At 36.7% G+C, this 27,710-nt stretch overlaps 1 long non-coding RNA gene across 2 annotated transcripts in view; it reads left to right on the top strand.

Annotated features, from left to right (window-relative positions):
* Positions 1–26,707, top strand: part of LOC123282487 (uncharacterized) — a 626,057-nt gene extending 599,350 nt beyond the window's left edge. Inside the window, exons 4-6 of one of the 2 annotated variants that reach the window (XR_011499681.1) lie at positions 858–939; positions 8,248–8,336; positions 16,275–26,707. This is a non-coding gene — a long non-coding RNA (uncharacterized lncRNA). The remainder of the gene's footprint in view (positions 1–857; positions 940–8,247; positions 8,337–16,274) is intronic. The other variant, XR_011499680.1, reaches the window with a different exon arrangement.
* The last annotated feature ends 1,003 nt before the right edge of the window (positions 26,708–27,710 follow it).

Here is a 27,710-nt window from a genome sequence, read left to right as displayed (position 1 = left end):
TTTGTTGTTCTTGTTCTGGCACCTTTAGGTGCTCTTTTAGATTGTCTATTTGGGATTTTTCTTCTTTGTTGAGGTAGGCCTGAATTGCTATAAACTTTCCTCATAGAACTGCTTTTGTTGTATCCCACAGATTTTGGCATGTCGTGTTTTCATTTTCATTTGTCTCCAGGAATTTTTTTATTTCTTCTTTGATTTCTTCATTGACCCAATCATTGTTCAGTAGCATTTTGTTTAATCTCCACGTTTTTGTGGCTTTTCTGGTTTTCTTTCTGTAGCTGATTTCCAGTTTCATACCTTTGTGATCAGAAAAGATGCATATTATTTTGATCTTCTTAAATTTATTGAGACTTGTTTTGTGGCCTAATATGTGATCAATCCTGGAGAATGTTCCATGGGATAAAGAAGATGTGGTATTTGTACACGATGGACTACTACTCAGCCGTAAGAAATGACGAAATCCAGCCATTTGTGACAACATGGATGGACCTTGAGGGTATTATGCTGAGTGAAATAAGTCAGAGGGAGAAAGTCAAATGCCATATGATCTCACTCATAAGTAGAAGATTTAAACAACAACAACAAAAAACACATAGCATTGGAGATTGGGCTGGTGGTTACCATTGGGGAAGGGGGAGGTGGGAGGGCAAAAGGGGTGATTAGGGTCACATGTGAGGGGATGCACTATAATTAGTGTTCGGATGGTGAACATGATGTAATGTATCCAGAATTTGAAATATGATGTACATCCGAAAAAAATAAAAATTAAAAAAAAAAGAAAAAAAGAAAATTTATTGTGACATCAGCACCGTGGCAGTATGAACTGATCCCTTTTTCTCTTCCTTCTATGTTACAACCAGCAAGACATCCATAGACCAAGAAGGGGTCCTCTTCACAGCACACCAGAACATCTGAGAGATCCATACATCTATAATTCTGAAGGTGGGTAGAGTGAACTTCACGGAGGTGGCAGAACCAGGGAAGCAGCAACAGCAGCTCCTGAGACCAGAGGCTCTAGGAACTGCAGCAACACCTGAAAACAGAGGCTTCAGGAACTGTGGCAGCACCCATGACCCAGCTCCCTCCCTTTCCCCTGGCAGCATTGACTCCAGCCCTCCTGGCAGTGGGAGCTGCATTCAAGACCCCAGTGTCTCCAGCAATGGCAATGATGTTCATGAACTGAGGTTCCAGGAACCATGGCGGCACCTGAGACCAGAGGCTCTAGGAAATGAGGCAACACACCACCCAGCACCCCCACCTTACCCCCAGCACTGGCAGTAGTGCCTGTGACCTGAGGCTCCAGGAACCACTGTGGCACATGTGACCAAAGGCTTCAATAATTGCAGATGTGCCCATGACCCAGGTATTCCACCCCCATGGCAGTGGCAGTCATGCCTGAAATCCCAGTTTACCTCATAGTGGCAGCAACATCTATGAACCCAGCACCCCTGGCAACAGTGGTGCCAGCAGCCCTAGAAAACCCGGGAGCAATAGCAGAGGTGGTGTGCATGACTCTAGCCCCTGAGCCACTACAGCACCTGAGGCCATGGAAAGCCAAGTAGCAACAACAGTGGAGCCCACAACCCCAGCACCCCCTAGCTGCAGTGGGGCCAACAACCCTGGTCCCCCACCTGAAGTAGCAGCATCTATGGACCCAATAACATCAGACATGGCAGAGGTGCCAATGAACCCAGCTCCCATCCCATCCTTCTCCTCCTCCTGCCATGATGGGGGAACTTGCAAACCAGGCCATCCTAAAGCAGCAGAGGCATTCACCAGCCTGGTGACCTCAGTGGTGATGCCTGTGACCATAGCAACACCACAGCAGCAAGGCACCAACAACCTTGGAGGCACAAGCAGAACAATGAGGGCATTGACAACATGTCTGGCAGAGGTAGTGGAGGGTGAAGAGCCCTGGCTCTCAAATACAACAACAACAGACTCAGGATCAAAGTAAACAAAGCTTAACCTGAAGAAGAAAAGTGTTTGCTGCTACAAATGCACCAGCAGAGGAACAACTCTTCAAGCACCATGAAAAATTACAGTAATGTGGTATCACAAAAAGAAAATGACAATTCTGCAGAAACCAAGCTTCAGGTCATAGAAGACTGTGATCTAACTGATAGAGAATTCAAAATAGCTGTCATGAAGAAACTCAACAAACTTCAAGAAAACTTAGGAAGATAGTTCAATGAGCTCAGGAATAAAATTAATGAGAAGAAGGAGTACTTCACCAAAGAGATTGAAACTCTAAAAAAGAACTAAGCAGAAATTCTGGAGATGAAAAACTCAATAAATGAGATGAAGAATACAGTAGAAAGCATTGGAAATAGAGCAGATGATATGGAAGAGAGAATTAGCAAGATTGAAAATAAATATCTAGAAATGATTCTGGTGGAAGAGGAGCAAGAACTAAGATTTTAAAAAATAACAAAATTCTACAAGAAATGTTCAATTACTTTAGGAAAAGCAGCATAAAGATAAGAGGTATCCCAGAATGAGAAGAGAGGGAGAATGGAACAGAGAACCTATTTAAAGAAATAATCACTGAGAACTTCCCAAATCTGGGGAAGAACTGGATATACAAATACATGAAGCTAATAGAACACCTAATTATCTCAACACAAACAGACCTTCTCTGAGACACATTATATTAAAACTGTCAAAAGTCAATGATGAAGAAAGAATTTTAAAGACAATCAGAGAATAAAAGACAGTAACCTATGAAGGAACCCCTATTAGGCTATCAGCAGATTTCTCAGCAGGCCAGGAGAGTCTGGAGTGACATTCAGAATACTGAAAGATAAAAACTGTCATCCAAGAATACTCTATCCAGCAAAGTTAATCTTCAGATCTGAAGGAAAAATAAAGGCTTTCCCAGACAAACAAAAGCTGAGGGAGTTCACCATCACTAGACCTACCTTACAAAAAATGTTCAAATGAGCTTTTATACTGAAAAAAAAAAGGAGAAAGTACACAAAACATTGAGTAAGGTAATAAATAGCCAGACAGAACCTGAAAATTGCAAAGCTATTACAGAATAGGGTATTAAACACTTGATTATAGCAGAAAGGTTAAAGGGGGAAAAAAAGCATTAAAAATAACCAAAGTTGGGGCTGGCCCCTTGGCCGAGTGGTTGAGTTTGCGTGCTCTGCTTTGGTGGCCCAGGGTTTTGCCAGTTCGAATCCTGCGTGTGGACATGGCACCGCTCATCAAGCCATGCTGAGGCAGCATCCCACATGCCACAACTGGAAGGACCCAAAACTAAAAATACACAACTATGTACTGGGGGGCTTTGGGGAGAAAAAGGAAAAATTAAAAAAAATAACCAAAGCTACTTAAATATGGTAATGAACACACAACATAAAATGGATAATTTATGAGAACAAAATCATAAAAGGAGAGACGGAAAAGAATGGAACTTGTATAGGAAAATAAAGATAAGATACTATCAGCAAAAAAAGACTCTTTTATATATGAGACCTTTTATACAAATGACATGATAAACAAGAAACAAAAATCTAGAACAGAGACATTAAACATAAAAAAAGGTAACAAAAAAAAATCATAGAAAACCACCAAACTAAAAATGGCAGACAGAAACACAAGGAAAAAGAAACAGTGGAGATATAGAACAACCAGAAAACAAAAGATAAAATGGCAGTATTAATTCTTCATATATTAATAATCACTCAAAATGTAAGTAGATCACTAATCAAAAGACAAAGAGTGGCTGGATGAATCAAAAACAAGACCCAATAACATACTGCCTGCAGGAGACCCATGTCAGCTCTAAACACAAACATAGGCTGAAAGTGAAGGGATGGATGATACTACAAGCAAATGGCAACAAAAAGAAAGCAGGTGTAGACATGTTTATATCAGACAAAACAAACTTCAAGAAAAAAGATAACCAGAGACAAAGATGGATGTTGTATAATGATAGAGGTGAAAATTCATCAAGAAGGCATAAACTTTGTTAATATATATGAACCCAACATAGGAGCACCAAACTATATAAAGCAACTATTAATAGACCTACACCAAGAAATTGACAGTAAGACAATAATAGTAAGGGATTTTAACACCCCCACTTACGTCAATGGATAGATCATTTGGACAGAAAGTCAAAAAGGAAACATCAGCCTTAAATGACACATTAGGCCAGATTGACTTAATAGATACACACAGAACATTCCATCCAAAAGCAGCACAGTACACATTCTTCTCAAGTTCACATGGAACATTCTCAAGGATGGACCATATGTTGGGACACAAAACAAGTCTCAATAAATTTAAGAAGCTTGAAATCCTATCAAGCATCTTTTCCAACCACAATAGTGTGAAACTAGAAATAAACTACAAGAAGAAAATTGGAAAAATCACAAATATGTGGAGATCAAACAACATGCTACTGAACAACTATTGGTTCAACAGAGAAATCAAAAAATACATGGAAACAAATAAAAACAAAAATATGACATGCCAAAATCAATGGGATGTAGCAAAAGCAGTACTAGGAGGGAAGTTTGTAGTAATACAAGCCTATCTCAAGAAACAAGAAAAATCTCAAATAAATAATATAACCATACACCTAAAGGAATTAAAAAAGGAAGAGCAAGTGAAGCCCAAATTCAATAGAAAGAAGGCAATAATAAAAATCAAAGTGGAAATAAATAAATGAGACTAAAAAGACAATAGGGAAAATCAATGAAACTAAGAGCTTGTTCTTTGAAAAGACAAACAAGATTGACAAACTTTTAGCTAGACTCACTAAGAAAAAAATAAGAAGGCTTAACTAAATAAAATCAGAAACAAAAGAGGAGATGTTACAATGGATATCACAAAAATATAGAGGATCATAAGAGACTACTACAAACAGCTACACGCCAACAAATTAGACAATCTAGAAGAAATGGACGAACTTTTAGAATCATACAACTTTCCAGGACTGAACCATGAAGAAATAGGAAGTCTGAATAGATCGTTTATTAGTAAGGAGATCGAAACAATAATCAAAAACCTCCTGGGGCCGGCCCGGTGGCACAGCGGTTAAGTTCGCATGTTCCGCTTCTCGGTGGCCTGGGGTTCACCAGTTCGGATACTGGGTGTGGACATGGCACCACATGGCAAAAAGCCATGCTGTGGTAGGCATCCCATATATAAAGTAGAGGAAGATGGGCATGGATGTTAGCTCAGGGCCAGTCTTCCTCAGCAAATAGAGGAGGATTGGCAGTAGTTAGCTCAGGGCTAATCTTCCTCAAAAAAACAAAAACCACCCAAAAAACAAAAGTCCAGAACCAAATGGCGTTACTGGTGAATTCTACCAAACATTCAAAGATTTAATACCTATCCTTTTCAAACTTTCCCAAAAACTTGAAGAGTAGGGAACACTTTTTAACTCACTTTATGAAGCTGACATTACCCTGACACCAAAACAAGATAAGGACAATGCAAAAAAAAAGAAAAAAGAAAATTATAGGCCAATATCTCTGATGAACATAGATGCAAAAATTCTCAACAAAATGTTAACAAATCAAATACAGCAATACATTAAAAGGATGGTATACCATGATCTAGTGGGATTTATTCCAAGGATGCAAGAATAGTTCAACATTAAAATCAACCAATGTGATACACCACGTTAATAAATTAAAGGATAAAAATCATATGACCATCTCAATAGATGCAGAAAAAGCATTTGACAAAATTCAGCATCCATTTATGATATAAATTCAATAAAATGGGTATAGAAGAAAAGTACCACAACATAATACAAACTATATAACAAACCCACAGCTAACATCATACTCAAAGGTGAAAAGCTGAAAGCTATCCCTTTAAGAACAGGAACAAGACAAGGATGCCCACTCTCTCTTACTCAACATAGTACTGGAAGTCCTAGCTAGAGCAATTAGGCAAGAAAAAGAAATAAAAGGTGTCCAAATTAGAAAACAAGTAAAGCTGTTACTATTTGTGGATGACATGACTTTATATATAGAAAACCCTAAATACCCCATGAAAAAACAACTAGAAATAACAAACAAGTACACTAAAGTTGCAGGATAAAAATTAATATACAAAAACCTATTGTGTTTCTATACACTAACAATGAACCATCAGAAGGAGAAATTAAGAAAACAGTCTCATTTACAATAGCAACAAAAAGAATAAAATACCTACAAATAAATTTAACCAAGGAGGTGAAATACCTGTATACTGAAAACTATAAGACATTACTAAAAGAAATGGAAGAGGACACAAAGAAATGGAAAGATATTCCGTGCTCATGGATTGGAAGAACTAACATTGTTAAAATTTCCATGTTACCTAAAGCAATCTAAAGATTCAATCCAATGCCTATCAAAATCCCAATGGTATTTTTCACAGAAATAGTACCAAAAATCTTAAAATTTATATGGAACCACAAAAGACCCCAAATAGCCAAAGTAATACTGAGACAAAGATAAAACTGGAGATATCACACTCTCTGATTTCAAACTATATTACAGAGTTATAGTAAACAAAACAGTATGGTATTGGCAGAAAAACAGACATACAGATCAATGGAACAGAATTGAGAGTCCAGAAAAAAACCCACACATTTATGGAGAGCTAATTTTTGACAAAGGAGCCAAGAACATACAACAGAGAAAGGAAAATCTCTTTGATAAATGGTGTTGGGAAAACTGGGCAGCCACTAGCAAAAACTGAAACTAGACCACTATCTTCTTACATCATACACAAAAATTATCTCAAAATGGATTAGAGACTTAAATGTAAGACTTGAAACCATAAAACTCCTAGAAGAAAACACAGGCAGTACACTCTTGATATATCTTTTTAGATGTCTCATTAGGAAAGGGAACAAAAGCAAAAATAAATAAAAGGGACTATATCAAACTAAAACACTTTTGGCACAGAAAAGGAAACCATCAGCAAAACAAAAAGACAACATACTGAATGGGAGAAGATATTTGCAAATCATATATCCCATAAGATGTTAATATCCAAAATATATAATGAACTCAGACAACTCAACAACAACCCAGCTGAAAATGCCAGAGGATCTGCATAGACATTATTCCAAAGAAGACATAGAGATGGCCAACAGGTACATGAAAAGATGTTCAAAATCAGTAGTTATTAGGGAAATGCAAATAAAAACCACGATGAGTATCACCTCATGCCTGTTAGAAAGGCTATTATCAAAAAGTGAAAAAATAACAAGTGTTAGGGAGGATGTGGAGAAGAGGGAATCTTCATACACTGTTGGTGGGAATGTAAATTGGTGCAGCCATTATGAAAAACAGAGTGAAGATTCCTCAAAAAATTAAGAATAGAACTACCATGTGTTCTAGCTATTCCACTTCTGGGTATTTATCCACAGAATATGAAAACACTAATTTGAAAAGATATATGCACCCCTATGTTTATTGCAGCTTTATTTACAATAGCCAAGATATGGAAAAAACCTAAGTTCCCATCAACTGATGAATGGATAAAGAAGATATGGTATATAAACACAACGGAATACTACCCAGCCACAAAAAATGAAATCTTGCCATTTTCAACAACATGGATGGACTTTGAGAATATTATGCTAAGTGAAATAAGTCAGATGTAGAAAGACAAATACTGTATGATTTCATTCACATATGGAAGATAAAACAAACTATCAAAACCCCCAAAACTCATAGAAGCAAACAGATTGATAGTTACCAGAGGGGAAGGTGGGGGGAGGGCAATGGATAAAAGGAGTCAATTATAGGGTGACAGATGGAACCTAGACTTTTGAAGTTGAGTAGGCTGTAGTATACACAGACGTCAAATTATAATGTTGTACACCTTAAATCTATATAATGTTATAAACCAATGTTACCTCAATAAAAAAAATTATCTGCTTCCCACACATATTCAACATACAATGGTCAAAGAGACGTAAGATAGTAGCAATAAACACCTTCATTAGGAAGGGGAAGGATGGGAAACGTACACATGCTAGCTGTTAAAGCTTCCACCTAGAAGAGATATGTAGCAGTTCTGCTCATATTTCAATGAGCAAGCCAAGTCACCTTAAAAGATTTGGAAAAATGGAATTCTAATGTGACTCTGGAAGGACGAGTCTGAGATAACATAGAACACTAATTATTACTGTAAATAAATGCATAGGGATATCAGAAACTACAATATAAAAGTAAAAAAGGAAAAGTCTTAATGACTGTTTTTCTTCCATTCCCTGAAATACAGGTCTTGTCAGACTTGGAGTACATCCAACTTTTTTGTCAGACCACAAGAAGAGAAGAAAAGTTGACTTCATTATATAAGGCCAGTCGCAGGTGAGTTTTACACAGCGTTTTTATATTCTACATTAGAGGTAGTATAGACAACAGATGAGGCGCTGTGAAAATTACGACAAAGGAAACATCAAGTTTAGAGTGCATGATAAATTTATTTTTCATGTTTAGCAGAACCTCATATTTTCCTCTTTTTTGCTTAATATATCTTGTTTATTACATCTCAGAGTTTTCAAACTTTATAAAACATAATGCTATACATAAAAATCACACTGGATCCTTGTTCTATATACAGCTACTGGGCCCTCTTCCTTATTAGGTCTGTGGTGGGTCTGAGGAATATGCACTTTTAATAAGCATTCCTGATTATTCTGAACAGGTGTTCTATGCAAACTCCATTTATAAATGAATGAAATCATTTGTAAGTAATGATAATGAAAATAAGTCAAAGTAATTCAGGAATTTCTGAATTATTTTGCAGTGAAAATCTATATTAATAATAAAGTTCATATCCCATATACATAAATAAATAACACAGAACATGGCATAGTTCCTGCTAAAATAGATAAATCAGTTATGAGTAAAACTAATTACTTACTGGAAAAAATGGATTACATTTTGAATCTAACATATTAGCTGCTGAATTAAATATATCACCTTCTGCATCAGATCCATCATGCATTGAGTAAGTTATATCATCTGCTGCATTGGATGTCCTGCTGGAATCTGATGCATCACGTCTTGAACCAGAAACATAACCTTCTAAATTAGATACATAACTTACTAAATCTAATATAAAATACACTAAATCAAAGTTACCACCCACTAATTCATGAGTATTGAAATGAATCTATTCTCAGGCTCCGTGTGTCTTTAAAGAAACAGTGCATGACCCGCATCGTCCCTATTTCAGATTTTACTGGAGCAAGCCCCTAGAAACTTTCATTTTGTTTTACAGCTCTAAGAGCTCAATTTTCTTGTACTTGGTGTATTTAAGACCACCAGTTATTAATGAGTTCTATTTACACTAGTGATAGTTTGGTAGTCTATAAAGATCCTCTAGGTAAGGTTGTGACTGGTTTAAAATTCATATTGAATGAAAATGTTGCTATTATTTAATCAATATACTTAAATGTATGGATATGTTTTTAATGCTGTGAAAATCGTATTTTAAGTAATATGATTGTAAATTCAAACCTATTGCATTTGATCAGTATACAATCTATGCAACTGTACCTATTGTCCTCTGTATGTCATGATTAATGGTCTCCCAATTATGTGAACTACCTAGGCTTAGCATGATCCTCAATAACATCCTATTATTCTTGTATGATCTTTGGTAATGTATAAGAATTAATTGGTGTATTTAAAAGAATGATTATGACAAGTATTTTCTCAAATATACCACCTGCTGTATAACTATTCTGTCATAGTCAGTGTTTAATAATTTGAGTTTTTTGTGAGCTATTTTAAAACATTTTAAACAGGAAACATGAACAACTTTATGATAAAAAACTAATTTTAAAGCAATGAAATAATTTCACTTTAGTGTACTCTCTTTCAATTTTTGCTATAAATTATTTTTCTAGAAAAAATAAAAAACACAAATAAGACACTTTAAATCACCAAAAATATTATGAATCAGAGATTACCATTGTCATTACTCAGATATCTCCTCTGAAAATATATATATTGAACTGAATATTCTTGAAGTCATTTTAACAGACATTGCAATATGAGGCTGATTTGAGGCATTAAAGCTTTTCATGTTTATGCTTAGTAGCTTAATTACTTCTTATAGCAATCATGTGAGTTAAGATAAGAAGTCTATTATTCTCTCTTCCATTTTATAGATGAAGAAAAGATATAGACATTTTCATGTTGGCATGTTGAAAATATTTTAAGTAGGTTGTTTCATCTGTTAAAAAATTCATATATGAATAAGGTATAAAAAGTCAAAAATGAATCATTCTTATTTTTCTTTTGTCGAGGCAAATACTCTTCTTTCTTCATCAGGTTTTGTGCCTTTTAAAAATATTCTATTTACTTTAGTGCTCTATAATTGTGAGAATAATGAGTTTTTCCTCATCTTTCCTGAATTAATTCCATAAATCATTAATTTTACTATAACTTTATCTCACCTTCTAGAAACTCCCTTCAAGTCTATGAGTTCTCTGAACTCCTTTTACATTTCTTGAGAAATGTAGTACTGGATCTATATCATGATTAGGGAAGCCAGGGGGCATGAGAGATTAGCATCCAAAACACTGGTGGAAATACTCATCCACTCTTATGGTTTTTTCCCCCAGAAATGGCAAGAGAGTAGGTAGTATATAATCTACTTAAATTTGAAATAAAGTACAGAAGAAGGCTGATATAGGAAGAAGTGAATCAGTCAAACTTAAGACAAAAGCAAAGTGAGACTCATACTGGCAATCCTTTCTCCCTGTTAACCTTCCTCTTGGAAGAAAATCATCAGTTTTGATTTAATGAATTCGCTTTCTCATCCCATTCTTTAACACTCAAGGGTAACATTGAAATTGTATATCAACTTAGTGTTTGAAATGTCCTTGAATTCCAAGAAAATAAAATCCTACACAGAATACTTAAGCATAATGATGGGTCAGCTGGGAAGGACATTCAAGTAAGAGTCAGAAACCTTGGTTCCCAATGCGGGACCCATAACTATATAACCGCAAGGACGTCACTTTACATTTCCTGGCCTCATCTATTAAATAGAATTACAGATCTAACCTTCCCAAACACTGTAGAATGTTATGAAAATTAGTTACTTTCCATTAGGTAAAGATTGTGAAGTTCTTAGAAGGGAAAGGAGGCGGTATATAAGTACAAGGACTACTTTTAAAAGTTATATGGCAGAAATAATAAAACAGCATCACAAGCTTCAGTTGAAAATCAAAGTTTCGTAAATTCTCTTATTCTATTGTCCTGAATTGTTATAAAGTTCCTTATCTTAATTTGTGGTAGGGGAAGGAGTATTGATTGAGAGACAAAAAAAATCACCTGTGTGACTAGTGCTCAGAAAGAAAGGAGGTGTTTGGTAAAAGACAAGGCTGGAGAAATAGGGAGAGACCAATCACACAAGGTCTTGGAAGCCATGCTAAGGATGTTGTTCTTTATCCTAAGAAGTAACTGAAAGTCACTGAAAGATTTTAAGCAGAAAAATGAAATGATCAGATTTGCATTTTATAAAGCTTACTCTATCTGCAGTGCAGAAAGTTGATACGTGGTGGACAGAAGTAGACACGGTGAAATTACTTAGGAAACTACTGCAGTAACTTAGGTTAGAGATGATGGGGAATCTGCCTTGGGTTTTATTAATGTAAATGAGGAGAAGTGGGCCACATACTAGTTTTCTTGAGTCAAGGGAGTCAGAGTGATCAGAAATAAGAGGAACACAGAGATAGATATGAATTGTCAATGTTCTTAGATTACAGAGGATGGTTGGTTCATGTGTATTCATTATAAAGCAAATAAACAAATTAAAAGAGGGTGATGCATAGACCAATGGGGACAGGTTTTCATGAAGCAAAGACTATGACTAATCTAATACTGAAAAACTGATACCCATAAGAAATAAAAAAGGAAATTATTAAATAGAAAATGTAAAATTGTGACAAATATATAGTAATATAACAGCAGTTTCAATCAATATAAATGGGATACTCATTAATTTTAAAAAAAGACAGATAGTTTAGAAAATGGAAAAATAGGATCCAACCAGATGTTGTTTAAAAGTACGTAGAAGGGCCGGCCCCGTGGCTGAGTGGTTAAGTGTCTGCGCTCTGCTTTGGCAGCCCAGGATTTTGCCAGTTTGAATCCTGGGCACAGACATGGTACTGCTCATCAAGCCATGCTGAGGTGGCATCCCACATGCCACAACTAGAAGGACCCACAACTAAAAAGAAAAAATACACAACTATGTACCGGGGGCTTTGGGGAGAAAAAGGAAAAATAAAATCTTAAAAAAAAAAAAGCACATGGAATACTTGGAAATAGAGGAAAGAAAAAGGAAATATCAAGCACTATGATAAGGAAAGCTCAATAGGTGATATTAAATATCTGAAAAATTAGAATTTCACCAAAAAAAATAAGGGAACAATGAGGATGTTATATTATGGTAAAAGGAACAATTGAACAAGAAGATATATCTATTATGTATGTATATGTATGTGTGTGTGTGCATATATATATATATATATATATATATATATACTATTAGGGGTATACCCCTAATAGTGCAACCTAAATATGTTCACCAAAAAGTGTCATAACTTCAGAGAAACAGATAAATCAACAATTTAATTAGAGACTTTAGTACATCCTTCTACAAAACTTAGAAATAAATCTGTTTTATATATGCTCTACGTGTGTGTGTATGTGTATATAAATATAACCCCATAAAAGAAAAAGAAAATTATTTTCAAGCACACACAGAATATTTAAAATAATAGAACATTTATTTTGTCACATAGAAAGCCTCCATGAATCCCAAAAGATCAGTAAAGTGTGATAACATTAGCATCAATAATATTGGAAGAATAGCTTAAAATCACAAGCTAGAAATTGAAATGACATATTCATAAATAACCCATGGCATGCAAAGAGAATCATAAGAAATAAAGAAATATTTAAAACTAAGTGATAATGAGCCAGCCCTGATGGCCTAGCAGTTGAAATTCAGTGTGCTCTGCTTCAATGGCCTGGTTTCAGTTCCTGGGCATGGAACCACTCATCTGTCGGTAGCCATGCTGTGGTAATGGCTCACACAGAAGAACCAGAAGAACTTACAACTGTACACAATTATGTACTGGGGTTTTGGGGAGTAAAAAGAGGAAGATTGGCAATAGATGTTAGCGTAGGGCAAATCTTCCCCATGGGGGAATAAAACCCCTAAGTCATAATGAAAACACTAATTGTCAGAATTTGTGGGTCACAGATAAGCAATTATTAGAGGAAAATGTGTACTGTTTGTATTTTATAAAGAAATAAGGATAATTTTTTTGTAGTTTTTTTTTTTTTTTGCTGGGAAAGATTTGCTCTGAGCTAACATCTGTTGCCAATCTTCCTTTCTTTTTTTTTCTTCCCAAAGCCCCAGTAAATAGTTGTATATTTTAGTTGTGAGTCCTTCTGGTTCTTCTCTGTGAGCCGCCACCACAACATGGTTACTGACAGGCGAGTGTTGCTGTTCCACACCTGGGAACTGAACCCAGGCTGCCAAACTTTAATTGCTAGCTCAAGGATGATTTTTAAATTGCTAAGCATTCAGCTCATTATTTTGGAAAGATTGCAACTAATTAAAACTAAAAGACTAATAGAATAGAAATGATAATGGGCAGAAATAGTAGGAATAAAAATAATAATAACACAGATAAAACTTGTTCTTTAAAAAGATTAATGAAATTGACATATTTCTTTCAAAACTGACTAACAAACCAGAAATAAAGAGAAAAAGAAAATAAACCATAATGAAATAAAGAATAACTACAGACCCAAAAGAATTCTAATAAATAATAAAGAACACAATTAATGACTCTACCTCATCAAAATGAATAAATTCATAGAATTATAAATGCCAAAAGTGGTAAAAGAAGAAATAAAAAATTTGAGTCGTTCTAGAAGTATCAAAAAATAGAAATAGTATACTTTTGTTCCCCTAAATCTCAGGCCCAAATGGTTTTACAAGTGAGTTCTATCCAACTTTCAACTAATAGTTAATCTATATTTTTTAAAGTTTTCCTGAAAATATAAGAAAACCATAGTTCTCTAGCTCTTTTCATGATGCAAGTGTAGCATTTATTCCCAAAACAGATGTGAACAGTTCAAGAATGAATATATATTGACCATTTAACTTATGAATGTAAATGCAAAAATTCTCAAAACATATATTACTGAATCAAACAATATATTAAAAAATACATTATGTTTAATTCTCAAAGATGCAAGGATGTCTGTACAGCAGAACATTGATAAAGCTGAGGATGGCAGAACAACCAAATCGACCAAGCCTGGTTTTCCAACAGAATGTAGGCACCATTCTAGACTACTTACACTTAGATTGTTTTGGGAGAGAAACTAAAGCCTCTATCTTGTTAATCAACTACATTTTTGTTGTTTGTTACAGAAACCAGACCTGTATCCTAACAAACAGCCCCACTGTCTCCCAAATCCTTTTTAATATTTCCTAATTACCAGTGGGTTGAAAAGTAATGTAGCACCAAAATCCCCTTTTAGAGTTTGCTTCCTAGGCTCACACCTGCCACCAACTATGTTGATCCAATTCCCTAGATAGATAGATTCTGAGATGGGAATTAGCATGTAGAAAGTTTACTGAGAAATGCATCACTTGTAGTAAAGTGAGAAATCCAGGATTAGGGAGAGGGAGAAACCAAGCACAATGTCCTTATAACTGAGTCCTCAACTAATAGTATAGTAGCTCTGGAGCTGGCATGACCATTCAGGGTTGCTCCAATTGAATCAAGGCTCTGGTCATTTATATCCCTGTATTGACTTGTCATTGGCTACAGGTTGCTTCCTTTTAGAGAACATAACCTTGAGTAGGGCAGTTCCCTATGAGCGACTGTAATTACCCATGAGGAATGCAGCTTCCACAGTAGCCAGTTCAAAGCCAGCAGCTGGGGGATGGATGCAACAGCACTGAAGAGCACCTAGGCATAGCACCATAGTATTCACTAGAATTCTCTACTATAACTACCAGCCTTCCATTTAACTATCTTCCCAACTACAAAATATCTTATTCTACTGGTATAGAATTTAAAATGACCCTATTTAATGAGGTCCTTTGCTTTTAAATATGAAATGATGATAAAAATTCTCTCATAATAAGAGAAATGAGAAATAAATTATGATGAGGTGTTTTTAGAACTTTTGATAACCACTGTGTTGGGTAGTATGAACTGATAATTGCACTGTAATATTCTGTTGGTGGGAGTATAAACTTTTACAATTCCTAGGCAGAATATCCACGTTTTCTGACAGTAATTCTTCTAAGAATACATTCTATAAATATGCCTCACATATGTGCAAAGCAAAACATACAAAATATGCTTTGCAGTATTGTGGTAATGTCATAATATTGGAAATAATTTAAAAGTCCACTAACAGCATTTTTGGTCAAGTAAATTATGATATATTTAGTCAGTGGAAAGATGTACATCCTTAACAACAAGATCCCCCCAAAAAAACAGAATGAGGAAGTTATTAATTTATTGAGACAGAAAGAAAACCAAGATAAATTATTAAGTAGAAAAGTAATGTGTTGAAAATCTTGGATAGTCTGAGACCATGTATGGCAGAAAATATTTGCATGTATATACCCAGACTATCTCTGGAAGGATATAAAAAAGTGATAATGTTTGTGGAAGCAGGATAACTTTTAGAGAATGCTAATAAATTTAGTACCATGTCAGTGAAAGACATCAGAATATTCTACCCCAAAATATACCACATTGGCATAAAGATTATATTGAACTGAAGGCAACTGAGAAAAATCAGACACAGGAAAAGCTCTCTGCCCTCCCCTTGTCTGCCTAGAACAGGGTCTAAATTTTCCTCGTGAAGTGGTCCCCCGCTCTCATCGGGAGAGGAGGAATCTCATTATCACCAGAGATGGAGAAGGTGCTGAGATGAGTCTACACGAACAAAACCTCACTAAATGACCTTTATCTCCCATTAGTTTCCCCTGTATATTTACCTTCCCACAAGTTACTGCCCCTAGAAACCCAGACCCTTTTTTCTTTGTCTTGTCTTCTCCATAATTTATTGTCCTTTGTTAAGATGGTATATAAATTCCCCAAGTTTAACCACTTCCTTGAGTCTTCATTTCTTTTCTACTAGTCAGTGGAAAATGCATGTAAAAACAAATAAAAATATTAAGAGCAAATAAAATTTGTATGCCCTTTATCTCATTAATTTGTCTTTTGTTGGTCTAATTCACAGGCCCAGTCACAGGAGAAAAGAAGGTAGAAGAAAGATTTTTTTCCTCCTTTACAGCTATAGAGACCATGAAGGGACAATATCAGCTGGGACAACCTGCTCACTTTGGAGACTGCAGCTAAGATCTCGGGATGCCTGATAAAGCTGGCAAAAGATAAAAATGCTTAGGAAGTCAGTCTACTGGATTTCTGTCTGTAGGGTTCAATTGAGAGAGGGCAGTAAGAGTTGTCTCTCCCTGTCTTTTCCTTTTCAAATTTAGATCAGTGAGAGAAAACATTTGTGTGAACTACTTCATTGGGTCTTGTAACTTTTGTTTTGGCCGTTGTTATTGATCTATTCCCTCTCAAGAGCAGCCATAATTTTCCTTTGTCTTTGTCTTCCATGCCATTTGTTATAAGGGGAAGAATCATAGGGCAGAACATAGGCATAGATCCTCTAAGCCTGTTGTTAGAGCCAGCCTCACAGACTGCTTAGTTTATGGTTCTCATCAGACTGGTGTTCATTTGGACAAACTTCGCTGTGCAACAACAATAAAACTGGATTGAGATTCTCCTTCCATCTCCTGTTACATTCTGAGAGCTTGGATTGGATCCTGTGAAAGTGTTCTTTCCATTTTGTCTGCCTTCTGGCAGGTGCACATTATCAAACCTGCATCTGGTAGCTAGCTGTCAGGCTAAAAACCCAAGACATGAGGTACACAAGCAGCATTGTCTGTCCAACAGCGCCAACTCTCAGGGAAATTTGTCTAAATAGAGGGGCTATACCCATAAGGGGTCCTTGTTGTCTCTCTCCTTCATGGTCTTGTTAGTACTGAGAAAATTCCCAACCGAGTATTGCCTGCCCAAATTAGAGGGTCTGTGATTAAAGGCATCTCACTTTTGTAGGAGACTAGAGACAGGAATTTTCATCAACATCATCCTGACCACCTGTGACAATGAGAGTGCTTTCCATGGCGTCTGCATCTTCTGCATCTGCTCCAGAGATGCCTGTTGTGTCCATAATAGCAATTTACTCTAAGCCTGGAACATCGCCACTGGACCTTTCCATAAAAAGGCTTCCTGGTTTGAACTGCATTTGAGATGGGTACGTCCTTAGAGATTTTACTTGTTGATAGCCAAGTGATGGATGGATCTTTTGATTTGGAAAATCTTTTATATCAAAAAGGATTTTTAGAGAGCTCTCATCCTAAACAAATGCCTTATTGCTTTAAATGGGAAGATCAGATTGAAAGAAAGACACAACAAGCATTACAGCTAGCCTGAGGAACTCCCTTAACAAAATTAAAGAACAAAAATTAGGCTTAAAGTAAAAGTTAAAATCCACACCCACCATAAAGTCTCCTCTCCCCTCTCCTCTCTATACTTCCCTGTACCTCCAATTCCTTATCCCTGACTCTTCAGAAGATCTTTTGGCTCTCTGGATCCCTGCCACAAATCGACTTCCCCAAACTCTGGCCCTACCTCCTCAAGAAATTTCTTTAATCCCCAAAACTCCTCCAAACTGACCCCCTCAAATCCCTTAAACATCCAGCTGCCCATTTAACTTCCCTTTATTTACAAGAATTGCAAAAAGTACTCTGGCCTGACCTCCAGGCATGGGCATAAAGTTACTCACTAAATGCTGATAACCAGGAAATCACTTTGACAGAGGCTCTGGGAACCCGAGGCAAGGCTAATTTTTCCTATCCCTCATTACTCCACCTACTTGCCAGGGCTCTCTACTCAAACCCCATATGTTCCATGCCTTCCCAGGAATGTATCTTTCTGAAAGTATCCTTGAATTCCTCTGCAAAGAATTCACGTTCCCCAGACAGAAGCAGATCTTTTACGTTGCAAAGCCCTTTTACCCCCACTTTTAGAAGATCTTACCAAATTTAGAGAGGAGCTAGAAATATTAATGGTCATTCACAATTTCATCTATAGGGACATCAACTGGCTACTAACAGATGTTCTTCCCACTCATTGTTATACTGTAATTATATACCAAGCCAAATATCCTTCTGAGGAAGTCCTCCCCCTCCCGGCCCCCCACCACAAGGGAAACTAGTGGCCAGATTCTCTCCCAGGACCTCCTACAAATGACTAGGAAATGGCTCAGCTGGAGGTCAGTATACAGGGCCTGATAGGAACAATCACAGAGGGCTTTTCCCCTAAGGTGAGTTGATCTAAGGTTGAATTGTGTGCTCAGAAAGAAAGTAAACAAACCAAGGCCTTTGTAGAACACTTTATACAGACTTTCCCGAGGCACACTACATTAATCCCAGAGGTCCCAGAGCATAGAAATCTTTTAATGTCTGCTGTAGTCAGAAATCATCTCCCTAATTTTTAACAAAATCTAAAATAGTTTGGTTGGATTGGTAGGACAACCTCTCAGCATTATTATTGAGGCTGCTACCCAATTCTTTGAATATAGCATGCAAGAAAGCAAGAAAAAGAAAGAACTAAAAACACTAGTCTTTGACTTGCAAATAGAGTCATTTTTTTAAAAAATATTTTATTGAGGTTACATTGGCTTATAACATTGTGTGCATTTCAGGTGTACATTATTGAGTCTTTACAAAACAAAAAGGTGACTGAAAATAACTCAAAGCCTTGCCAACCACAAAGCTTCCCGTATTCATCTCAAGACTTTTGCAGATGCTATAAAAAGCCAGGACATTGAAAGTGGAAATGTCCTGCACTTAAAAGAAAGGAAAGCTTACAGAGAAACTCCCTTAGGTTCCAGCACCCTTGCAAGGTCCATTTTTCCTGTTCTGTGAGACAACTCCTGATAAACCTCACTGATTGACGGAGTCAGCTGATCCTTGGTTGTACCTCAGTATCCATTGTTAAAATTAAAATAGAAGATTGGGAACTGGATTCCTTTATTGATACTGGCACAACTTTCTCTACTATCTGCTCAGAGGATTTCTCTCTACCCACCAATTCCAATTCCATCGGAGTCTCTAGGCAGCCTATTTTACTGCCCATGTCTCAGGCTACCCCAATATCCGTAGGTCCTCTTAACACCCACCATGTCTTTCTATTTTCTGACACCTCACTGGCTAGCCTTTTTGATAAAGATATGTTATGTAAATTGAATGCCACTATACAGTTTAATGAGATGGGCTTTTTTATCTCCCTGCCCTCACACTAAATCTCAAACTTCCTACTTTCCCTAATGTAGACACATTTCGATTCAAAATCATCTGAAGAGGAACCAAACTTAACAGGTGCCCCAATTAGTCTTTGGAACTCACATGCAAATGAGACTGACTACTACTAAATGCAGAACATGTGCACATTGCCTAGACAAGGAATATACCTTTCTCATTAGCAGCCCAACACCCTCTCTCTTAAGATGCAGAACAAGAAATTAAACTTATAATAGACTCACTTTCACAGCAAGGTATTCTCATTGTTACCTTCTCACTCTGCAATACCCCAATCTTGCCAGTGAAAAAAGGAGAATTCGATTCAGAAGGGAATCAATATGTACAAGAGCTAAGGGCCATAAACTCTTGTAATTTCTTGCCATCCCACACTCCCCAACCCAGCTACTGTTGTTACCTCAGTCCCTGCTGACGCAGCCTCATTTACAGTAACTGACCATTCCTCAGCTTTCTTTAAGATTCCACCCTGACTCTGAATTTTTTTATGCATTTATATTTAGAGAAAAACAACAAGGACTTGCACACCTCTGCGTTACTGTGAGTTCACCTCAAAATTTTCCCCAACGCTTTAAAACTGATGTAGACTCTATAGCCGTTATTCAAGACTCCTCCTTTGTGCAATATGTTGATGACCTCTTACTTTGTAACGGAACTAAGTATGGTGCTCCTATAGACTCCCTCATTCTTCTAAATGCACTAGCCAAATGATACCACACGCTTCAAAATCTAAACTTCAATGGGTACAAACAACAGTTACCTACTTAGAACATGAGATATCTCAGCGTACTCAAAAACTCACCTCAAAGTACCTTGAGTCAATCTTGTTCTTCCCTCTGTTTCTTTAACAGTTAAATATATTTTTAGGGGCAGCTGGCTATTGTTGTCAATGGATTTCTAATTTTCCACCCTTGCTAAAACTTTATGTGCCCTCCTCCCAGTCAGTCCTTCAGAACCCATTTCCCGGCCCTTAGAGGCATTAATCACCTTTGAAGCCTTAAAAGTAGCACTGTCCACATGCCTAGCTCTTGACTTACCTAATTTTGGCAAACCTTTTCACCTATATTGCCATGAAAATAATGGGATTGCTGCAGGTGTTCTAAGACAAACTTTTATGTCTCATATATGTTCTATAATATGTTTCTCATGTTAATTAGACCCTGTGGCATTGGGCATGCTCCTGTGCCTGTGTATAGTAGCTGCAGCAGCTGCTTTAATTTACAAGGCCAATACCCTAATATTAGGCTCTTCCATTCACCTCTATGTTCTCCATGTAGTCTCTGCTCTTTTACAAGTCCATAAAACACAGCACTTCTCTATGTGGCAGCATAATATCTATGCACAGGCCCAATGAACAAACTCCTCCATCAACTTACATTGCTGTTATTCTCTAAATTCAGCTACTCTGCTACCCTTCCCTGATGATGGGGAGCCCTACTCCATTCCACATGATTGGCTTGCAACTATAAAAATGGTCTCAAACCCACAAGAGGACCTTTTAGATACCCCTTAAACAACCCAGACATTCTTCTATTTTGTGATGGCTACTATAAATGAAATTTCTGGGGAAACATAATAACTATTATGCCATAGTTTCCCCACATGAGACATTTGAAGCATACTCTTTGCCAAATGTAAAATCAGCTCAATAGGTGGTAAACTCCCTGACATCCATCTTGGCCATGATTATTGGATTTGATACCAAAAGCAAAGTCAACAAAAGCAAAAATAAACAACTGAAACCACATCAAACTAAAAAGTTTCTGCACAGCAAAAAAAACCATCAGCAAAATGAAAATGCAACCTCAGAATGGGGGAAAATATTTGCAAATCATATATCTGATAAAGAGTTAATATCCAAAACATATAAGGAACTCATACAACTCAATAGCAAAAAAACAATCTGATTAAAAAATGGGTAGAGGAACAGAATAGACATTTTTTTCAAAAAATACATATAGATGGCCAATAGACACATGAAAAGGTACTCAACATCACTAATCGTCAGGGAAATGCAAATCAAAACCACAGTGAGATACCACTTCACAGCTGTCATAATGGCTATTATCAAAATGACAAGTAACAAGTGTTGACAAAGCTGTAGAGAAAAGGGAACCCTTGTGCACTTTTGGTAGGAAAGTAAATTGGTGCAGCCACTATGAAAAACAGTATAGAGTTTCCACAAAATATTAAAAATAGAACTACCATATTATTTGGCAATTCAACTTCTGGGTATTTATTTGAAGGAAATGAAATCACTGTTGCAGAAAGATATCTGCACTACCATGTTCATTCAGCGGTATTCATAATAGCCAAGACGTGGAAATAACCAAAGAGTCCATCGATGAATAAATGAATAAAGATAATGTGGTGTGTGTATATATATATATATATATATATATATATATACACATACACAAATAACATGGAATATTATTTACCCATAAAAATGAAGAAAATTCTGCCATTTGCGACAACATGAATGGAACTTGAGGGGCATTATGTTAAGTAAAATAAGTTAGAGAAAGAAAAATACTGTATGATCTCACTTATATGCAGAATCTAAACAAAAAAACAACCCGAACTCATAGGTACAGAGAACAGATTGGTGGTTGCCAGAGGCAAGGGATGGGAGATGGGGGGCTGGGAAAATGGGTGAAGGTGGTGAAAAGGCACAAACATCCAGTTAGAAGATCAATACGTTCTGGGGGTGTAATGTACAGCATGGTGACTATCGTTAACAATACTGTATTGCACATTTGAAAGTTGCTAACAGAGTAGATCCTAAAAGTTCTCATCACAACATTTTAACTAAATTTATTGTGGTAATCATCTTGCAATATATACTATATACGTATATCAAATTGTGTTGTGCACTTTGGACTAATACAATGTTATATGTCGATTATATCTCAATAAAACTGAGAAAAAGAGAATTTTAGTACTCTGGAATACACCTTACCATACCAGAAAAAAAATCAGCTTCAAACACTGAACTCATAGCTCTTATCAGAGCCTGCACATTGGCAAAGGGAAAAACTGCCACTATTTACATTGACCTGGAGTCAATGTTAAAAAGCATATCTGGAATATGCTTTTGGAGTCTGCTATGCTGTTGGCACAATCTGGAAATCTCATGGATTCTTAACCTTTGCAGGTACTCATTGCCAACAGACATATAATTGCTGTCCTATTTCAGGTTATTCATCTCCCTGCTAAAATTGCTACTATTCACTGTCCAGCCCATACCAAGGAAACTGACATTATATCTCTACAAAATGATAAGGCTGACAAAGCTGCTAAACGCATAGTTGAAAGCGGACCCCCTATCCTTTTTCCATCCAATTTATAAACCTGTTTTTATTCTTGACTGATTTTACTATCAGAATGCCCCACTATCTGAAAAGGACAGAAGAATGCCAAATAATTATGACCAATTATACATAGAACCAAATGGATTTCCTGTAGTCCCCTGTCGTTTGATCTTTTGGCTTGCACTAATATCCCATCAGATAGGATGTATGTTCAGACAGGAAATAGCTAAGGAACTAAAAGATAATTGGTGCTATCCTGGCATTCACAAAAATTCTGCACAAGTTATTTCCCAATGCACAGTTTATAAATCTCACCAGATTTCCTGCAGAAACCAGTATACCTCAGGAAATCCTCCAAGGTCAACAGTGCCACTTGTGGCACTTCAAATAGATTTTATAGATTTAGCTCCAGATTTAGGATATTCTCCCTGTTTGGTTATTATTTGCATGCTTAGTGGAGAGATTGAATGCTCCCCAACTAGACATGCTAATGCCGCTCAGTGGTAAAGAAATTAATAACTCAGATTATTCTTCATTTCGGCATTCCTTGATGGTTTGAATCAGACCAAGGAAATCATTTTACTGCAGAAATAAACCACTTGCTTGCAAAAACTCTGAGGTACTCATTATAATTTTATACCTCACACCATCCCCAATCCTCAGGGCAAGTGGAACATAAAAATCTAGATATAAAAAGGACTTTAGGAAAAACTGTCAAGAAACAGGTCTTAAATGGCCAAATGCATTGTCTCTGACCCTTATAAAAGTCTAGAATATTCCAAATAGTAGACATGGATTAGTCCCTTTTGAAATAGTTTTTGGTCTCCCTATTGCTGCCGGCATCTCTAAACTTTCCATACCTGGATTAAGTGAACATTATGAAGATTTACACAAACAATTTGATATCATGACTAGCTGTATACAAGAACAAACTAGTATGCTTGGATCCTGTCATCAACACGTGAAAGAGGCACGGTCTCTGCCTACTGACAAGCTTTGCCATCCCTTTCAACCAGGAGATTGAGTGTATATCAAGGTTTTTAGACAAAACCAGGTACTGTCACATCACTAGGAAGAACCTTACAAAATATTGGTAACCATCTACACTGCCGTCAAAATAAAAGAAAAATCCTCCTTGATTTATGAGAGACTTGCCAAGCTAGACCCATATCATCACTCCCAGGACAATAGGAGGCTATCCCCAGAAGCGACTTCAAATTGAGAATTTTCAGCGCCAATTCCTAGGCTCCAGAAGCAGATGACACCTCAAGGTAGATAGCTTTCCCCTAGATCACAGATCAAGAATATCATCTCCACCTATTTTTTCCCCCTTGAAATCTTTCTCCTACCTGAGGGAAAAAAAGCAAAGCACTCTTTTGACCTTTTAAGTGAACACCCTCCCCCCTCTTTTTTCTCATTTATTGAAAGACTGACCAGAGAGATTCCTTGTCTTAATCTATTTTAATCTCCCTCTAATCCTCTGCTATGGGCTCTCTTTCAAACTGTGTCGTACTCCTATTAACACTTACTGCCTCCTCAACAAGTCAAGGACAAACTCAACACCCTCTTGCAGCCATCTTCCAAACCCTGATCGCATTTACAAATCAATTTGATAACTGCTTATGCCAACATCTAGATAGTACAAAAGAATCTGAACTAGATTTATTTCTGCCAAAGTTAGGACCTGGTGAACCAACTATGGAAGATGGGTGAATGAAAGGATATGGCATCCACAACCAGAAAAACAGCATCACTTTATGTATGCTTCTGGTGAGTTAATTAGGCCTGAGAAAGTTTCCATGGAATCTCAAGGACTATCCTTTGCTCAAGTAAAATGGCTGGAAGGGAATTTTTTTCCCTTTGTCTTAAAAACGGTCATGGTGCTGAACCCCTCCTAGGTGACATGCTAAGACAATATTGTAATCAAACCCTGTGGCTTGATTCCATAGGCAGCATCTTAAAACGTCTCATGGAAGTCATAAGTGGTTTCAGCACTAACTCTTGTGACACAAACACTTATCAAATCACCAAGTATTTCAGCTGGTTCACAGGTCACTCTTGCATGACCTGAGGTAGCTCAGCTATTTTCCTAATTAGGTTTCCCAACACCAAGAATTATATAAGAACAGACCAAAGATCCAGACTAACTTGGTCAGGTGATAAAATCAAGCTTTTATATAACTGCCAAAATCAGACTGCAGGCGTCCTCTATCGGATGTTTTTCAACCTGTCCTGCTCTTACAGACTAATGGGGAAACATGGAAAATGGATGTGTGAAGATGCCAAAAGAACAGATGACAAACTCCAACATGGTGGGTTGCAGGTTCCACTTTGACCTTGTCCACGAACAACACTGGACTTTTTGTCTTATGTGGTGACAAGGAATACAAAGGGTTCCCACCAAGTTGTTGGGATCATGTGGACTTAGATACCTGGCACTTCCCCTCATGAGGTACTCTTCCTTAAATGCTAGTTAAATTACAAACTTGGGTTCCTTTGTTCATAAGATAATACCACGTAAATGTATGAGGTGAGACACCAAAGAAACCCACTTTGTTATGTCGGCTTCAAGTACTTTTCAGTGGTGAGGGCCTTTTTCCTAAGTTTTAAAACTTATGATTTGAAAAGGGTCACCCTAAATATTTCTGTGTCAATAGAACAAGAGTACAATGCCTCTATTAAATCAGATGGGAGAAATAGTGTCCAATTTACCCCTGTTAAAGAAGAAGATTAATACTCTCCATCAGATAAATGAGGCTCATCAGTTGTATTTAACTGCCCTGTTCCTAGGATTGGGAGACTGGTTTTAACAGGATGTGGGGAAGTGTGCTTAGACTTGTTCTTTTCTGCTTATTCATCCTTGTTCTAATCGATGTTCTCTCCCTTTGCAGATCTCTTACCACTCAGCTGTTAAGCTGAATCTTCTCTTTACAGCCATCAACTCAACTTTTAATATGTAAAACTTCCTATAAAGGTTCATACAGGGGAAATGAGGTGGTCAGAATATGTCACCCCAAAATATGCCACATTGGCATAAAGATTATTTTGAGCTGAATGCAAGTGAACAAAGGCAGTTTCAGGGAAAGCTCTCTTTCCTCCTCCTATCTGCCTAAAAGCAGGCTGACATTTTCTTTATGGAGGTGTCTCTCTCTTACTTGCCAGGAAGGGAAGAACAACCTTTATCACCAGAGGTGGGGATGACACTGGGATGAGTCAGCATAAGCAAAACTTGAGCAAATAACTCCTATCTTCCATTAGTTCTTCCATATATTCACCTTCTCCAATTTGCTATTCCTAGAAGTCCAAATTCCTTTCCTTTGTCTTATCAATTCTCCACAGTTTATTGCCCTTAAAGATGGTATATAACGCCCCTTTCCACCCACCCCAAGTTTAACTGCTTTTTTGGGTCTTCATTTATTTTCTGTGAATGCCTCCGTGTGTGTAAAATATATATACATACATACGTATATATATATAAACATCAAATAAAATTTGTATGCTTTTTCTCCTGTTAATCTGTCTTTTGTCAGTCTAATTTGTAGGTCCCAGGCAAAAAACATAAGTGGGTAGAATAAGGAGATTTTCCTCCTCTACAATAGAATAAGTAAAAAAATGTTTAAATGAATATAGAATATATTCATGTTTGTATTCATGCATACAGAGCAACAAATAACAGTTTAGTTCTAAAATAAATATAGTCTTAAAACAAGTGTAGGGGCCAGCCTGATGGCATAGTGGTTAAGTTTGCTCACTCCAACGGCCTGGGGTTCGCAGGTTCAGATCCGGGGAGTAGACCTACACACCGCTCATCAAGCCATGCTGTGGCGGCATCCCACAGACAAAAAATAAAGGAAGAGCGGCAGAAATGTTAGCTCAGGGACAATCTTCCTGACTAAAGTTTTAAAAAAGTGTAGATTTTTTTTGTATTACATTTTCAGAGACTCTAATTTACTAGATCATGGGTCAGCAAACTGTAGCCCAAACACTTAATCCAGCCCATCAACTGATTTTTTAATTAAAATTTATTGGAACAGAACCACACCCATTCCTTTATGTATTATCTACGATGCTTTTGTTTTACAAAAGCAAAGTTGACAGAGTTGAGCAGTTGTTGTAAAGCCTCAAATATTTACTATCTGGACTTTTACAGAAAAAGTTTCCAAATCTCTGTACTAGCTCATCAAGATCCCTTACAAAAAAGCTTATAAACCCTCTATAATGATAATTGTTTAGCCTCTTTCTATTCACGGGTAGAAAAATAATTTATTCAAACATAAAATGCATTTTCGTAAGTTTCTCATCTGTATAATGTGTATATACAAGGAATAAGCCAAACCTGTAAATAAATATGTTCACTCCTACATTAAAACCATTTTTGTATCTAATTCTTTCTAACGTAACTTACCTGTGTGAGTTGATTACCAAAAGACTATGGCAGAGGATATTACAGGTTAGTCTGAATAGTATTCTTTGTGACCTTGTGTCCCTCTTATTAGTCTCAACTTTAGAATCTGCATAAAAATTCAATATTTTATCAACTTTCATAGCCTTCTCAGGAATCTCTCAAGGGGTCCTCTCAGCATTTTGTTGGAAAACTGTGGTTCCATATCAAAGTTTTGTCTAATATAAATTTTTCTATTCCTCTTTTCTCATTTTGGCCTTAATTAAATTGCTTGTTTTTAATTCTCTCCTCTAAGCCAAACATCAAAATTTATATATTTTCCTTGGCTTTAATGATGCATATTTTGATGCCTTCCCATGATTGCCTGAAACTCATTCTGAGGAGCCATGCTTATCTTTTAACAAATATTTAATAAAAATTATGTGCACTGAATTCACTCCTCAAAGTAAACATTAGTAATTTGGCTTCTAGGAGTCTAAATCTCCTTATTAAGAATACAAATCCTAAATCTTAGGATCTCTGTCAACCTGTTTAACCTCAGTTTCTACCACTCTTCCCTAGAACTTACTTCCAAA

Source organism: Equus asinus, chromosome X, assembly GCF_041296235.1.
Source record: "Equus asinus isolate D_3611 breed Donkey chromosome X, EquAss-T2T_v2, whole genome shotgun sequence".
Lineage (NCBI taxonomy): Eukaryota > Metazoa > Chordata > Mammalia > Perissodactyla > Equidae > Equus > Equus asinus.
Note: the sequence above shows the minus strand (reverse complement) of the source record. Positions and strands in the feature narration are given on the sequence as shown.